This window comes from Tamandua tetradactyla, chromosome 10, assembly GCF_023851605.1.
Source record: "Tamandua tetradactyla isolate mTamTet1 chromosome 10, mTamTet1.pri, whole genome shotgun sequence".
Classification (NCBI taxonomy): Eukaryota; Metazoa; Chordata; class Mammalia; order Pilosa; family Myrmecophagidae; genus Tamandua; species Tamandua tetradactyla.
In genome coordinates this window covers 17,699,693-17,717,223 of record NC_135336.1, presented here as the reverse complement: position 1 = coordinate 17,717,223, position 17,531 = coordinate 17,699,693, and the positions used below count along the sequence as shown (strand labels likewise).

The 17,531-nt window shown below is 39.3% G+C and overlaps 1 pseudogene; it reads left to right on the top strand.

Moving 5' to 3' along the window:
• LOC143647598 (syntenin-1-like) overlaps nucleotides 1-17,277 on the top strand; it is a 52,340-nt pseudogene extending 35,063 nt beyond the window's left edge.
• Nucleotides 17,278-17,531: the final 254 nt, after the last annotated feature.

Sequence of the window (17,531 nt, the reverse complement as noted above, 5' to 3'; positions counted from 1 at the left end):
AAGTTGAATTCTTAATATTCTCACAAGCAGTGCAGACAACCAAATCTATAGGCCAAGCCCCAAGTCTTGGGATTTGTTCATATGAAACTTAACCCCACAAAGGATAGGTCAAGCCTACTTAAAGTAGCCAATAGTACTTAAAGCCTAAGAGTCAGCCCCAAGAAAACCTCTTTGGTTGCTCAGATGTGGCCTCTCTCTCCAGTCAGCACAACGAACAAACTCACCACCCTCCCCCTGTCTATGTGGGACATGACTCCCAGGGGTGTGGACCTTCCTGGCAACGTGGGACAGAAATCCTAGAATGAGCTGAGACTCAGCCTCAAGGGATTGAGAAAACCACGACCAAAAGGGGGAAGAGCAAAATGAGACAAAATAAAGTGTCAGTGGCTGAGAGATTCCAAACAGAGTCACGAGGTTATCCTGGAGGTTATTCTATACATTAAATAGATATCACCTTGTTAGTCAAGATGTAATGGAGAGGCTGGAGGGAACTGCCTGAAAATGTAGAGCTGTGTTCCAGTAGCCATGTTTCTTGTAGGTGATTGTATAATGATATAGCTTTTACAGTGTGACTGTGTGATTGTGAAAACCCCGTGTTTTCTGATGCTCCTTTTATCTACCTTATCAACAGACAAGTAAAACATATGGAATAAAAATAAATAATAGGGGGAAAAATGTTAAAATAAATTTAGATTGAAATGCTAGTGATCAATGAAAGGGAGGGATAAGGGGTATGGTATGTATGAATATTTTTCTGTTGTCTTTTTATTTCTTTTTCTGAATTGATGCAAATGTTCTAGGAAATGATCATGATGATGAATATGCATGATATTGTGTATTACTGATTATATATGTGAACAGAATGATCAAAAGTTAAGAATGTTAGTGTTTGTTTGTTATATTGCTATATTTTTTAATTGAATAAAAAAAAGAAAAAAATCTTTACACATAGGTTCACATCCACAAGATCTGGCATTAAGACTTGAGTATGTCTTTTATGGGGGATATGTTTCAATCCCCAACAGAAATTATTATTAATTAAAAAAAAACAAACTCATGATTATAGGGACTTTCATGGTCTCAACCCAACTTCATGTCCTTCCCCTCTAAATGCTCTTCCCCACAAGAGCTTACATTCCACAGCTGAGGAATTCTTCCTTGAGTATTTTCAGGACAGACTCACATTGTGGCAGAAGGACACCTGTTTCCACTGGGCAGTTGCTTTAGTAAGGCAGTCAGTTGGCACATCAGAAAATGCCAACTAGAGGTGAAGCAGACAGGATTTTTCTAGAGACTGTTCAAAAATTGCATTATTGATGATAAGTGAAGAAAATAGGAACCCAAAGTAAGGACACAGTATGATGCCAAGTATGACCATATATATGGACTGAAGCATAGAGGAAAAATATCGTAGGAAATATACTTTAAAAATGAGTGAACTTGTGTCCAGGATTTATCAGTTATATTTTTCTTCCTTGTAATTCATATATATTCTAAGTATATATTTTTATATTTTTCAAGTGTTTCATAGAGGAAAACAAAAAAATACTATTTTTATAACTATAGTGCAGAAAATCAGATTTGGTGTAAGAAAGAAAACATAAGAAAATCAATTAATGTAATACACCACCTTAATAGAACAAAGGGGGAAAAAAGCATATGATCATCTCAATTACGCAGAAAAGACATTTAACAAAATCCAGCACCCCTTCCTCATAAAAACACCTAGAAACTAGGAATCGAAGGGAACTTCCTTAACATGATAAAGGGCATATATGAAAAACCCACAGCTAATATCATTTTCAATGGTAAAAGATTGAAAGTTTTTCACCTAAGCTGAGGACCAAGACAAGGATGCCAACTGTCACCATTGTTATTCACTATTGTTTTAGAAATTCTAGCCAGATCAAGTAGGTAAGAAAAAGAGATAAAAGTCATCCCATTTGGAAAGGAAGAAGTAAAACTCTCCCTATTTGCAGATGACATGATCCTACACATAGAGAACCTGAAAAATTCACAACAAAGCCACTAGAGCTAATAAATACAACAAAGTGGCAAGGTACAAGATTGATGCAAAAAAATCAGTGATGTTTCTATACAATGGTAATGAACTATCTGAAGAGGAAATCAAGAAAAATAGCAACTAAAAGAATCAAATACTTAGAAATAAATTTAATCAAAGATGTAAAGAAATTGTACATGGAAAACTACAAAACATTTCTGAAAGAAATAAAAAAGAGCTAAATAAAAGGAAGTTCATTCCATGTTCAGGGCTTGGAAAACTAAATATTGTTAAGATGCCAATTCTACCAAAACCAATATACAGTCTCAATGCAATTCCAACAAAAATTCCAACAGACTTTTTCACAGAAATTAAAAAAGGAATCATCAATTCACATGGAGAAAAAAAAATTCACATGGAGGGAGTGCAAGTGGTAGAACTCTTGCCTGACATGCGGGAGACCCAGGTTTGATTCCAGGTCCATGCATGTCCCAGAAAACAAACAAACAAGCAAAAATTCAACAAATGGTGCTGCAAAAATGGGATACCCACATGAAAAAATACTGAAATGTGACCCCACCATGCAGCATACAAAAAAACAAAGCAAAACAAAAAAGCCATCCACATGTAAAGGTGAGCAGTCCCAAATAGCCAAACCATCTTTAAAAAGAAGAATAATGTTGGAGGACTCATATTCCCTGATTTTAAAACTTATTATAGAGTTACTGTAGTGAAAACAGCACGGTATTAGCACAAGGACAGGCATATAGACCAACGGAAAATAATTGAGAGTTCAGAAATAAACCCTCACCCCTTTGGCCAATTGATCTTTTACAAGGGTATCAAGTTCACTCAATTGAGAAAGAATGATCTCTTCAAGAAATGATGCTGGGAAAACCGATCCATGTGCAAAAGAATGAAGGGAGAACCCTACCTCATACCATATACAAACATTAGCTCAAAATGAATCAAAGATCTATACTTCCAGGCCAAGATGGAGGCTTAGTAATGTGCGCATTTCAGTTTATCCTCCAGAACAACTACTAAATAACCAGAAACTGTACAGAACGGCTCTTGGGGCCACGTCACCCAGGACACACAGCATACCCCAGTCTGGACCAGCTAGACCAGCTGTGAGTGCTCCCAGAATCGTGAGTTTCCCAAGCCACAGTGGCCAGCGCCCCTCCCCCACAGGTTGCTTCCCAGAGGTGAAAGGAAAGAGACTTTACCAGCAGCAGGGGCTGAGCCCAACTAAACGCCAATTGTGGAATTGATTAACAAATTCTGACTACTTAACATAGGCCCCCAGCTCAGGTGAACCTGGTCAAAGTGGAGGTTGCTCATTTTTGCCCCAGCGCAATAGGGGCAGGGCTGATGGTAAAAGAAGAAAAAAAAAAGGAAACAGAGGTTTTTGTGGCTGTGTTTCTACAAAGGCTTGATTTCCTTTGGATATAGTGGCAGGGCTTCTCAGGCTGCAACTGCCCCAGATGTAGGCAGAAACAAGCTCATTTGAGAGGCTTGTCTGGAGCCTCTGCCTTCCCCAGGGGAAGGGTGAAGCCCAACTCAGGTGGAATCCTGCCCTCAAGGAATGCAGACACCAGGGCTTGGAAATTTGAAGCCATTAAAACCAGCCTACAACCTCTCCTCTGTCTCCACCACATCCCCAGCAGGGAGAGTCTGCCAGAGTTAAAAGTACTGCATCATCGTATGCTGGGGGGACCTGCAGGCAGACAAGCACCACATACTGGGCAGGATAAGAAAAACAGAGCCCAGAGACTTCACAGGAAAGTCTTTCAACCTGCTGGGTCTCACCCTCAAGGAAAACCAATGCAGGTGACTCTTTCCTCCTGATAGGAGGCCAGTTTAGTCTGGGAAAATCCAGCTGGGGTCTATAATACCTAAGTAGACCCTCCTAAGGGGGGGGGGGAAGGTACCATACAAGCAGGGCAAGAAACAAGAAAACAAGAACTGAAAATTTCTCCTCTGTTAAACAAAATCTAAGCTAGAGATCCAGAAAAGCTGAACTGAATGTCAAGAACAGATAGACAACAAATTCATCCAGCAAGAAAACACTAGGTAAAAGAAGTGAAGGCAATCTCCAGAATAAACAAATTAAGGTAATTAAATGCCTAGACCCCAGCAAAAAATAAGAAATCACACTAGGAAAATTGAAGATATGGCCCAGTCAAAGGAACAAACCAACAGTTCAAATGAGATACAGGAGCTGAAACAATTAATTCAGAATATACAAACAGACATGGAAAACCTCATCAAAAACCAAATCAATGAATTGAGGGAGGGTATAAAGAAGGCAAGGAATGAACAAAAAGAAGAAATTGAAAGTCTGAAAAAAACAATCACAGAACTTATGGCAATGAAAGGCACGGTAGAAGAGATGAAAAAAAACAACAATGGAAACCTACAATGTTAGATTTCAAGATGCAGAACATAGGATTAGTGAACTGGAGGATGGAACATCTGAAATCAGACAAGAAAAAGAAAATATAGGAGGAAAAATGGAAAATATGAGCAGGGACTCAGGGAATTGAATGACAATATGAAGCACATGAATAGACGTGTTGTGGGTGTCCCAGAAGGAGAAGAGAAGGGAAAAGGAGGAGAAAAACTAATGGAGGAAATTATAACTGAAAATTTCCCAACTCTTATGAAAGACTTAAAATTACAGATCCAAGAAGTGCAGCGTACCCCAAAGAGAATAGATCCAAATAGACGTACTCCAAGACATTTACTAATCAGAATGTCAGAGGTCAAAGAGAAAGAGAGACTCTTGAAAGCAGCAAGAGAAGAGCAATCCATCACATACAAGGGAAGCCCAATAAGACTATGCATAGATTTCTCAGCAGAAACTATGGAGGTGAGAAGACAGTGGGATGATATATTTAAATTATTAAAAGAGAAAAACTGCCAATCAAAAATTCTATATCCAAAGAAATAAATAAATGGGAACTCCTCAAAATTAAACACTTTTGTGCATCAAAGAACTTCATCAAGAAAGTAAAAAGACAGCCTACCCAATGGGAGACAATATTTGGAAACGACATATCAGATAAAGGTCTAGTATCCAGAATTTATAAAGAGATTGTTCAACTCAACAACAAAAAGACAGCCAATCCAATTACAAAATGAGCGAAAGACTTAACAGACACTTTTCAGAAGATGAAATACAAATGGCCAAAAGGCACATGAAGAGATGCTCAACTTCCCTGGCTATTAGAGAAATGCAAATCAAAACCACAATGAGATATCATCTCACACCCACCAGAATGGCCATTATCAACAAAACAGAAAATGACAAGTGCTGGAGAGGATGTGGAGAAAGAGGCACACTTATTCACTGTTGGTGGGAATGTCAAACGATGCAACTGCTGTGGAAGGCAGTTTGGTGGTTCCTCAAAAAGCTGAATATAGAATTGCCATATGACCCAGCAATACCATTGCTAGGTATCTACTCAGAGGACATAAGGGCAAAGACACAAACGGACATTTGCACACCAATGTTTATAGCAGCATTATTTACAATTGCAAGGAGATGGAAACAGCCAAAATGTCCATCAACAGACGAGTGGCTAAACAAACTGTGGTATATACATACGATGGAATATCATGCAGCTTTAAGACAGAATAAACTTATGAAGTATGTAACAACATGGATGGACCTTGAGAACATAATGCTGAGTGAGACTAGCCAAAAACTAAAGGACAAATACTGTATGGTCTCACTGATATGAACTGACATTAATGAATAAACTTGGAATATTTCATTGGTAACAGAGACCATCAGGAGATAGAAATAGGGTAAGATATTGGGTAATTGGAGCTGAAGGGATACAGACTGTGCAACAGGACTGGATACAAAAACTCAGAAATGGACAGCACAATACTACCTAACTGTAATATAATTATGTTAAAACACTGAATGAAGCTGCATGTGAGAATGATAGAAGGAGTAGGGCTGGGGACATAAATGAAATAAAAAAGAAAGATAGATGTTAAAGATTGAGATGGTATAATCTAGGAATGCCTAGAGTGTATAATAATAGTGAAATGTACAAGGTACAATTTTAAAAATGTTTTTGCATGAGGAAGAATATTATTGCAGGGTGCTGAAAATAGATGGTAATTAATATTTAAAATGTCGCCTTATGTGTGAGACTAAAGCAAAAAATGTTTATTTGTTACAAAATTCATATTTTGACTAGTGCATTCACTAATATAACTTATGTAGATAGTTTGATTGAATGCCATAAGTACTTGGAATCTCAGGTAGGACATGAGATTTTTGCTGGTTTGTCCAGAGTGATGCCCTGATGAATCCCAGAGTGATTTGATCAGTGAGTGGGAAAGTATCTGCAAAGTTCCCTTCAGGGAATGGTGAGAACGGGGAGAAATTCAACTTCCCCAAGTTGAATTCTTGATATTCTCACAAGCAGTGTGGACAACCAAAGCTATAGGCTGAGCCCCCAGTCTTGGGGTTTGTTCATATGAAACTTAACCCCACAAAGGATAGGTCAAGTCTTCTTAAAATTTAGGCCTAAGAGTCACCCCCAAGAGAGCCTCTTTTGTTGCTCAGATGTGGCTTCTCTCTCCAGCCAACACAACAAGCAAACTCACCACTCTCCCCCGTCTACGTGAGACATGACTCCCAGGGGTGTGGACCTTCCTGACAATGTGAGACAGAAGTGCTAGAATGAGCTGAGACTTGGCATCAAGGGATTGAGAAAAATTCTAGAATGAGCTGAGACTTAGCATCAAGGGATTGAGAAAACCTTCTCGACCAAAAGGGGGAAGAGCGAAATGAGACCAAGTGTCAATGGCTGAGAGATTCCAAACAGAGTGGAGAGGTTATCCTGGAGGTTATTCTTATGCATCAAGTAGATATCATCTTGTTATTCAAGATGTAATGGAGATGCTGGAGGGAACTGCCTGAAAATGTAGAGCTGTGTTCCAGTAGCCATGTTTCTTGAAAATGATTGTATAATGATAGAGTTTTCACAATGCGACTGTGTGATTATGAAAACCTTGTGTCTGATGCTCCTTTTATTTACCTTGTCAACAAAGGAGTAGAACATATGGAATAAAAATAAATAGGGGGAACAAATGCTAAAATAAATTTAGATTGAAATGCTAGTGATCAATGAAAGGGAGGGTTTTTCATTTTATTTTTCTGTCGTCTTTTTATTTCTTTTTCTGAACGGATACAAATGTTCTAAGAGATGATCATGATGATGAATATGCAACTATGTGATGATACTGTGAATTGCTGATTATATATGTAGAACAGAATGAGCATATGTTAAGAATGTCTGTGTTTCTTTCTCATAATACTTTTTTAATTTAAAAATTAATAAAAAATTTAAAAAAAGAAATTCAGTATAGATAGATAATAAAAGTACAGAGAAAGAAAAAAGAAAAAAAATGAATCAAAGATATAAATGTAAGAACTAAAACTATAAAACTCCTAGAAGAAAACATAGGGAATATCTTCAGAACCTTATGTTAGGCAGTGGTTTCTTAGACTTCACACCAAAAGCACGAGTAACAAAATAAAAAATAGATAAATGGGACTTAATCCAAATTTAAATAGTCTGTATTGTGAAAGTAGAACGGCAACTCACATATTATGGGAAAATATATGGAAACCCCATATCTCATAAGGTTTTAATATCCAGAATATATTTTTAAAACTCCTACAAATCAATAGCAAAAAGATAAACAACCCAATTTACAAATGGGGAAAAGTCTTGAATAGACATTTTTCCAAAGAAGACATACAAATGGCCAAAGATACATGAAAAGATACTTAACATCATTAGCCATTAGAGAAAAGCAAATATAAACCACAGTGAAATATCAACTCTTACCCACTAGAATGGCTAATATTTGTTTCTGTTTTTTTGGGGGGAGGTGCATGATCCAGGAATCAAACCCAGGTCTCCCGCATGGCAGGAGAGAATTCTACCACTGAGCTACCGTCACACCGCCCTAGAATGGCTAATATTTTAAAAATGGAAAATAACAAGTGTTAGAGAGGATGTAGAAAAATAGAAATCCTTGTACATTGTTGGTGGGAATGTAAAAGAGTGCCACCAATGTGGAAAACAAGTTGGCAATTCCTCAGAAAGTTAGGTACAGAATTGCCATATAAGCCAGCAATCCCACTAATTGTTATATACCAGAAGAGTTGAAAGCAGGGACTTGGAGAGATAGAGTGACATTTTTCTCAATAATCAAAAAGTAGAAGTGACCTAATTGTCCGTCAACAGATGAATGGATAAACAAAATATGGTGTATACATACAATAGAATACTATTCAGCCATAAAAAGCCAAGAAGTCATGACGCATGCCACTATAGGGCGTGAAATATCCACATTGAGTGAAATAGGCTGGACACAAAAGGCCAAACACCATGATCTCACTTATATGACACTAAGCAGAATATGCATATTTATAACGTCAGAAACTAGAATACAGGTCACCATGGGCCAGGTGGCAGAGGGGGGGTGCAAATTAATGTTTAATTTGCATGGCATTTCTGCTTGGGATGATGGAAACGTTTTTGCGGTGAATGATATTGATGGAGGCACTACCGAACTGCATATTTGAAAAGGGATAAAAAGGGAAATTTTAGGTTATAAAAAAGTTACTACACACACAAAAAAAATCCATAGAACTGTGCAACACAAAGAATGAATTTGAGAGCTACTAATTATAACAGTAGTGTTTCACCAGTTGAACGAAAGTGCCACATTTATGCAAAATGTTAATAATAGGGAAAACTGAATGTGTGAGAGGGGACTATGTGGAAACTCAGTACCTTCTGCATGAGTTTTCTACAAATGTACAATTGCTCTAATCTCAAGAAAGAAGGAACTATAGGAAAGGGGCTCTGCCCTTTCAGGAAGGAGGCTCTGCCACCCCTCTGTTCTTGCGGGGGACAGATACCCCAGTGCCCAGAAGGGATGACATTTGCTTGGGGGCCCAGGGAAGGAGCAGCTGTTCTCTAACCCATTTTGCCACCTCTAAAACAGATCTTGTGTGGTCCTGAAATCAGTTTGGGGTTTCTAATCCCCAAATCCCCACACCTGGCAGATTCAACCCTGGGGTGTACTGAATGGACACTAAGCTGATTAGAGTTAGTTGATTAAGTTTCAATAACTTCCTTGTTAGGGAAGGTTTTTGTTTCCTGTGACAATGGATGGTGACCGAAGTTTCTTTCTTTCCCTGGAGTAGGACATGCTTTTTTCTTTATTTGACCCACATCTGCCAGATCTACCACCTAATTCCCCTGTCCAAAGTAGATCCTAAAATCCTAGATTTTCTTCATTTTTATTTACTTTCCATTTTTGTTACACAAGTAATTTATATTTATTGTAGGACAAACATAAACAATAAAGTGGGGAGGAAGGAATCACCTGCAGGCCCACCGACCAGAGATAACTGATGTATTTTTGTCACTTGCATATATATATAATTGTCTAAATTTAATAATATCAAACACATTGAGAATACGGTTTTTCATGAAATAGACATCTTGAGTAGCTTTTCAAGGCCATAAATACGTAGGCCTACATATATATTCTAATGAGCACATAGTATTCCATCATATGAATAAATCATTATTTAACCATCCCCCTATGATTGGAAAGGGCTTTTTCCAGGTTTTTGACATTATAAACAATGCTTTGATGAACATCTTTGTACTCATCTTTGTATTCCTCTCTTCATCATTTTCTTAGGCCAAATTACAGGAGATAAATTGCTGGTTTGAAGGCAAGCAATCTTTTAAAGTACGTCTCTTTAGACTGGGTGAAATCCAAAGCAATGAGCCGCCCACTGTCTCTCCGTCCTGCTAAGTCCAGAAGCTGAGGATGTTAAGTGCAGGCCAGAGATGCTCAGAGGTCCCTGCAGCTCAGACCCTCTGGTCCTGGATTCTCTGGAGAGTCAGGGCTGGGCCAGGATCTCTGCCTGTGAGTCCTGTGATTTTGTTCCATCCCCGGTCACCTCTCTTTTGGGTATGAAAGGCCTTGAACATGTTTGCAGCCTCTGGCCAAGAAAAGTACATTTTCCTCCCTTCCCTAAACTGTCGAACGTGTGATTTCTCCCCCAGCCCTCTCTTCCTTCTGAAGCTATTCCTATGGTTCCCTGATCTGCCCAGCTCTCCGGGGTCTACCACGGTGTCTATCACACGTCCATTCATTCAGATAACTCAGCAACCCTCTGCAAAGTGCTTCCTCCGTGCCGTGTCCCGAGGGACAGAGAGCTGAATGGGACAGAGTCCCCAGCCTCGTGGAACTTATAAATAGCTAAGAGAATTGCAAACTGATAAATTATATGGAGAAAAAAAGAGGGTGATGGGAGGGTGAAGAGACACAGAGAAATGTGATAGGTCACATGGCCCAGCAAATCCTCTCTGAGGAGGAGACGGTGAATGGAGCAAGTTTTTCATTATACTCTGTTGCTTTGTCTTCGTCCCTTTGTTAGACAGGGACTGTTTCATTTCTTGTGTTAAAAATTTTTTTTAAAAGGAAATGAATTTTTGGGCTCTCATGGCATTATTATATAATTCACGAGTGGAACAGCATCCATGATGGAGGGGAGCTCTGAAGAATGAGAGAAAGTTCATATAGACAGAATAAGGAAATCTTAAAGAAAATAATCTAGTGTAAGTACAGAATAGTTTTCCTTATTTGTCTTGGCCTTGAGTTAGAGGAGCTAGACTACATAAGAAAAAGGGAGTGAGTTATGATTGGTTGCTCTCAGGTGTCAGGTTTTGGGAGTGCCAGACATATTACAAGCATTAGGATCTTGGGCCTGCTACATTATTTAACACCTGTATGTCTGGAGGTAACACGGTTCTGGGAACATAGAGGGTAGACATATGGTGAATGAATGAATGGATGAATGAACGAACGAATGAACGAACAAATGAGTGGGCCAATGGAGGTGATGGTTCCATTGTCTTCTATACTTGTTCAGACCCATGTGGAACTCTGAGTCCAGATCCCGGGTGACCTGCTCCTCTCCAGCCCCTCTCCACCTTGCCACCGAAGAGTGAATAGGTGACCAGTACAAGTTTGCTCTGCTGCACAGCAAGCCCGTGGCAGGGCTGATGGGAGAACCCAAAAGACCACTGGAGCACAGAGGTTAAGGACAGAAGTTGGAATCTGGCCCTGCTGTTTACACACCGTGGGATGTTGGGCAAATTACCTAACTCTCCAGGAATCAGTTTTCAAATCTGGGACATGGAGACAATAACATCTTCCTCACTTGAGTTATCGTGAATATTAAATGAGATAAAGTATGCAAAGAGTTTGGCAGGAAGCCGGGCTCAAAAAGAGGAGCAGAAGCCAACTTGGCAGGTGAAATCACTGCCCACCCTCCTACGTGAGACATGACTCCAGGGGTGTAACTCTCCCTGCCAGTGTGGTACAGAAGTCCTGGGATGAGCTGGAACCTGTCATCACAGGATTGAGAAAACCTTCTTGACCAAAAGGGGGAAAAGAGAAATGAGACATCATAAAATCTCAGCGGCTGAGAGGTTTCAAGCAGAGCCGAGAGGTTATCCTGGAGCTTATTCTTATGCATTTTATAAATATCCCTTTTCAGTTTATGGTGTATTGGTGTGGCTGGAGGGAAGTACCTGAAACTGTTGAGCTGTGTTCCAGAAGCCTTGATTCTTGACCACTGCATAAAGATGTAACATTTACAATGTGACTGTGTGGTTGTGAGAACCTTGTGTCTGATGCGCCTTATATCCAGGGTATGGACAGATGAGTAAAAAATATGGATATAAATAAATAAATAAATAAATAGTAGGGGGAACAAAGCACAAAATGAATTGGGCAGATGGAAATAGTAGTGGCCAATGAGAGCAGGGGTACGGGGTATGGGATGTATGAGTTTTTTCTTTTTATTTCTTTTTCTGGAGTGATGCAAATGTTCTAAAAAATGATCATGGTAATGAATACACAACTATGTGATGATATTGTGAGCCATTGATTGTACACCATGTATGGAATGTATGTGTGTGAAGATTTATCAATAAAAATTATTTTTTAAAAGAAAGGGGATCAGCCAGCCCAGCTGTTCCATCAGTGCCCAGGAGCAGAGGCCTGCTAGTGGCTGATTGAAAAGGACTGGCTGTACAGACCTGAGTGTGGTGGGTGCTCCAGGGGCCCGCCTGGCTCCTCCAGAACCCTCCCAGGCAGGGGCCTGGCAGCCTGGGTTCAGACTTCCAGGATGGCGTTCAGGCATATCTTCTACATTCATCCAAATTCTTATCCACATCTTAACTTCTTCTTAAAAAGAATTATTGTAAAATCAATATAAAGACATTAAGGGCAATTTTAAAAGGAAAAATAAATCTCGACGACCCCAATATTCCAACCCAACAATGACATTTTTTTCTCTGTCTAGTCCTTCTTGTCTGCCCAAAAGCATAAATGTTTTATTTGGCTGCAGTCATAGTAAACTAGCTTATATTTTGCATGCCAAATGACCTTTTATTATAAATCTTCCTTCGTAATCCCACAGTCTTTGTAAATAGAATTTTTCATGGCAACCTGCTCTTCCATAAGATGATGTACCATCGTTTCTTCATTCATTACCCTACTGTTGGATACTTTTTGCTGCTGAAGATAAACATACCCTTGTAGGTAGCTTTTTAATTCATTATGGCTGTATTGCTCCCCAGAATTTAACAATTTACACTTTTCTAGCGGTGTGTAAGCACACTCTCACCAACTCTTCAGAGGGCTTTTGTGTTGCTGGCCATATGGTCTAATAGTGTTAGCTTCATCCAGTGCAGTGTAGGGTTTTTTTTACTGCTTATGTTTCTCTTGAAGAAAATTTAATTCATATTCCTTGCTCATTATCAATCCTGATTAGCTATTTATGAACCTAATGCTTTGTCTTACTTGCTGTAAGCTTTTTCTCGCCTGTTATCTTTTTATTATTTCTCTTTTTCAAAATGACCCCTATTTGATTCCAGGCCCAGGTACTCCCCCGCCTCCCAAAAAAATGCAACAAATGATGCTACAATAACAGGATAGTCACATGGAAAAAGAGTGAAATGTGACCCCCACCATACAGCAAACAAAAAAAAAATGACACCTTAAAAAAGAGGGTGCACGGGTAGTTCAGTGGTAGAATGCTCGCCTTCCATGAGGGAGACCCTGGTTTGATTCCTGGACCATGCACCCCCCCCCCAAAAAAAAATGACACAAAAAATTATAAAAGTAATACCTGTTCATGGTATGTTTAGTTTGCTAAGGCTGATGTAATAAATCACCACAGACTGGTCATTTATTTCTGGCTGAAACAACAGAAACGTATTGTCTCACTGTTCTGGAAACCAAAAGTCCGAAATAAAGGTGTTGGCAAGGCCATGCTTTCTCTTAAAGGGGAGACGCCGTTCCAGGCCTCTGTCCTGTCTTCTGCTGGGTGACCGGCAATCCCTGTGCTCCTTGGCCTGTGGCAGTGTAGCTCAACCTCTGCCTCCTTCACATGGCGACCTCTCTTTCTCTCTCTGTCCAAATTTCCTCTCCTGATAAGACACAACCCATATAGGATTAACACCAACCCTAATCCAATTTAGCCTCATCTTAACTAATAACATTTTCAAAGATCCTATTTACAAATTAAATTCACATTTGCAGGGTTATGACTTGAACATGACTTTTGGGGGCGGGGACACAATTACATGGTAGAAAATTCAGGTATTAGAGGAAATAAATAAATATGCATATACATGTGTATGTTGTGTGCGTGTGTCATCTCACCATTTAGAATTAACCTTTAGTATCCTGTTTCAAAACGAACTGTAAAAAGATATTTTTGAATCTATTGAGAAATGAGAATATAAACTGGTTATTAAATGGTATTAAGGAATTACTGTTGATTTTGTTGGGTATGTAATGGCAAAGTGGATATATATTTTCAAAAACAGGTATATCCAATGAGATATCACCTCACACCCACCAGAATGGCCATTATCAATAAAACAGAAAATGACAAGTGCTAGAGAGGATGTGGAGAAAAACGCACACTCATCCACTGTTGGTGGGAATGTCAAATGATACATTTGCTATGGAAGGCAGTTTGGAGGTTCCTCAAAAAGCTAAATATAGAATTGCCATATGATCTATGCAATACCATTGCTACGTATCTTCTCAGAGAACATGCAGTCAAGGACACAAACGGACATTTGTACACCAATGTTTACAGCAGCATTATTTACCATTGCGAAGAGATGGAAACAGCCAAAATGTCCATCAACAGACGAGTGACTAAGCAATCTGTGTTATATACATACAATGGAATATTATGCAGCTGTAAGACAGAATAAAGTCATGAAGCATGTAACAACATGCATGGATCTTAAGGACATTATACTGAGTGAGATTAGCCAGAAACAAAAGGACAAATACTGTATGGTCTCACTGATATGAACTGACATTAGTGAATGAGCTTGAAGAATTTCAGTTGGTAACAGAAACCATCAGGAGATAGAAATAGAGCAGACATTGGGTAATTGGAGCTGAAGGGATATAGATTGTGCAACAGGACTGACTGTAAAAATTCAGAAATGGACAGCACAATACTACCTAACTGTAATACAATAATGTTAGAACACAGAATGAAAGTGAATGTGAGAATGATAGAGGGGAGGAGGCCTGGGGGCGCAAATGAAATCAGAAGAAAAGGTAGACAATACTGAGATGGTTTAATCTAGGAATGCCTCGAGTGTATAATGATAGTGACTAAACGTGCAAATTTAAAAACGTTTCTGCATAAGGAAGAACAAAGGAATGTCAATAATGCAGGGTGTAGAAAATAGATGGTAATTAATATTTTAAAACTTTAACATATGTGTGAGACAAGCAAAAAATGTTTATTTGGTACAAAATTTTTATTTTGATTAGTGCATTTCCTAATATAACATGTGGACAACTTAATCGAACACCATAGTACTTGGAACCTTGTGTAGGACATGAGATTTTGTATGTTTGCCCAGAGTGATGCCCAGATAAATCCAGGGTGATTTGAACAGTGAATAGGGAAGTATTTGCCGAGTCCCCTAGGGGGAATGGTGAGAAAAGGGGAAAATTCAACTTCCCTAAGTGGAGAATTCTTGATATTCTCACAGGCAGTGGGGACAGCCAAAGCAATAGGCTGAGCCTCCAATCTTGGGGTTTGTTCACATGAAACTTAATCCCACAAAGGATAGGCTAAGCCTACTTAAAATTAGGCCTATGAGTCACTCCCAAGAGAACCTCCTCTGTTGCTCAGATGTGGCCTCTCTCTGTGTCAGCCAACACGACAAGCAAATTCACTGCCCTCCCCCTCTCTTCGTGGGACATGATTCCCATGGCTGTGGACCTTCCTGACAAGGTGGGACAGAAATCCTAGAATGAGCTGGAACTCAGCATCAAGGGACTGAGAAATCTTCTGCACCAAAAGGGGGAAGAGCGAAATGAGACAAAATAAAATGTCAATGGCTGAGAGATTCTAAACAGAGTCGAAAGGTTATTCTGGAGGTTATTCTTACGCATTATATAGATGTCACCTGTTTAGTTAAGGTGTAATGGAGAGGCTGGATGGAACTGCCTGAAAATGTGGAGCTGTGCTCCGATGGCCATGTTTCTTGAAGATAATGGTATGATGATATGGCTGTCGCAGTGTGACTGTGTGGTTGTGAGAGCCTTGTGTCTGATACTCCTTTTGTCTACCTTATCGATGGACAATTAAAACATATGGATTAAAAATAAATAAATAATAGGGGAAACAAATTTTAAAATAAATTTCGTAGATTGAAATGCTGGTGATCGGTGAAGGGGACGGGTAAGGGGTATGGTATGTATGAATTTTTTTCTGTCTTACTTTTATTGCTTTTTCTGAATTGATGCAGATGTTCTTAGAAATTATCATGATGATGAATAAACAACTATGTGATGATAGTGTGTTATTGATTATATAACAAGAATGGAATGATCACATGATAAGAATGTTTGTGTTTGTAAGTGGCTATGTATCATTAATAAAAAATTAATTAATTAAAAAAAAACAAAAACAGGTGTATCAGGGGCAGGTGCATACCACTTTCCTGCCCTCAGGTTCCAAGAGGGTGCCGAGAGGGTGCTGAGAGGGTGGTGGTAAGCGGTCCTGTGGCCCAGAAAAATCCTGCAAAATGTCTTTGTAAGGGGTGTAAGAATAGTTCAATGGTAGAATTCTCACTCACCATGTGGGAGACCAGTCAGTGTTCGATTCCCAGCCCATGCACTTCCAAAAGAAAAAAAAAAATAAACAAATGGTGCTGCAAAAATGGGGTAGTCACATGGAAAAAGAATGAAATGTGACCCCCACAATACAGTATATATTTAAAGTCTTTATATCCATCTCCTGAAGACCTGAAAGTAGACAAAGTAATTCACACTCAAGCTGCCTTTTCTGCAAACCCTGCCAACCCAGCACTTTTGTCAGAAGCATCTGCTCCCATTGCTCAAGATGAAAGCTCTATCCTAGACTGCATCCAGAGCTCTCTCATTACATTGGCCTGAGTCTAAATGAAGAAGAAATACTTGCAAATATGGCCATAGTCCCTGGAGAATATGTGCAAGGGTTAGTAGTAAGACTTTCCAGTGGGAACTATGTGGTAGCTCCAGTAACTGTTGGAAATCAAAGGGCAGAAATTAAGCAAGGGATTCCTGAAGTTATTTTGTGTGAGGATCAAGATGGACAAATTGGCCTCAGACTTAAATCAGTAGATAATGGTGTATTTATCCAGCTAGTCCAAGCTAATTCTCCAGCATCTCTGGCTGACCTGAGCTTTGGTGATCAAGTACTCCAGATTAAGGGTGAAAACTGTGCAGGCTGGAGCTCTGATAAAGCACACAAAGTGCTCAAACAGGCTTTTGGAGAAAAGATTACGCTGATTATTCATGGCAGGCCCTTTGAACAGACTATTATCATGCATAAGGATAATACTGGACATGTTGGCTTTATCTTCAAAAATGGGAAAATCATGTCCATGGTGAAAGATAGCTCTGCAGCCAGAACACATCCATGAAATCAATGGACAGATTGTCATTGGATTGAAAGACTCACCAATTGCAGACATACTGTCTACATCTGGGACTGTACTTACTATAACAATCATGCCTGCTTTTATCTTAATTATATTCTTTAAAGGATGGCACCAAACATTCTCAAAAGCTTGATGGGTCACACAATTGCACATTGGAAACTTAGCTGAACTACTCCACTGAAGTTTACTTCTTCATTAACTTCTGTATTATGCATATGTTCTAGTTTGCTAGGTGAGGGAATGCAACACAGCAGAGACGGATTGGCTTTTAATAAAAGGGGATTTATTTTGTTAGTTCTTCAGAGGAAAGGCAGCTAACTTTCCACTGAGGTTCTTTCTTACGTGGGAAGGCACAGGATGGTCTCTGCTGGCCTTCTTTCCAGGCCTTTGGGTTCCAACAACTTTCCCCAAGAGTGATTCCT